The following is a 539-nucleotide window of genomic DNA, read 5'->3' on the forward strand; positions in this document are numbered from 1 at the left end:
GGGGGGGCTCTGAACCCGGATCCCATGACACCTGGCATGTGCACCTGTGCACTCATCTCTGCGTGTGTGTGCGTGTGTGCATGTGTGTGTACATATGTGAGCTGGGGTGAGGGGCTTGCAGGCCTTTGTCCAAAACTGCCCAGCCGCCAGGGGCGGTGGGACTAGAGAAACCCCCACGCTCCTGCCAACCGTCCACAGTGAGGGCCCCCCTCCAGACAGCACTGGGCACCTCCTCGGGCAGAGACCTGGCGGGGGGGCTGGGGGGCTCAGCAGAGAAGAGGGACAAAAGCTGAGAAAGGGCAGGGCCAGCGCCGGTCCTGTGGACTTGGAGCTGCTGCCTCCAGGCCCACGAGGACCGCCCAGTTCAAGCAGAGCCCGGGCACCACCGAGAGGGAGAAGGCAGGCTAGGCGGGGTCCTGGACACCCATCTCTGGGGGCCGCGGGGGGACACGGGGGTCTCGGCTGCCCAGGTGGAGGCAGAGCTGTGAGGGTGAGGGCTGGGCTGGACCAGGAGCTCAGGGACTGTCAGCGGGGCGGGG

Source organism: Bison bison, unplaced genomic scaffold, assembly GCF_000754665.1.
Source record: "Bison bison bison isolate TAMUID 2011002044 unplaced genomic scaffold, Bison_UMD1.0 scf7180017864302, whole genome shotgun sequence".
In the NCBI taxonomy this organism is placed as follows: domain Eukaryota; kingdom Metazoa; phylum Chordata; class Mammalia; order Artiodactyla; family Bovidae; genus Bison; species Bison bison.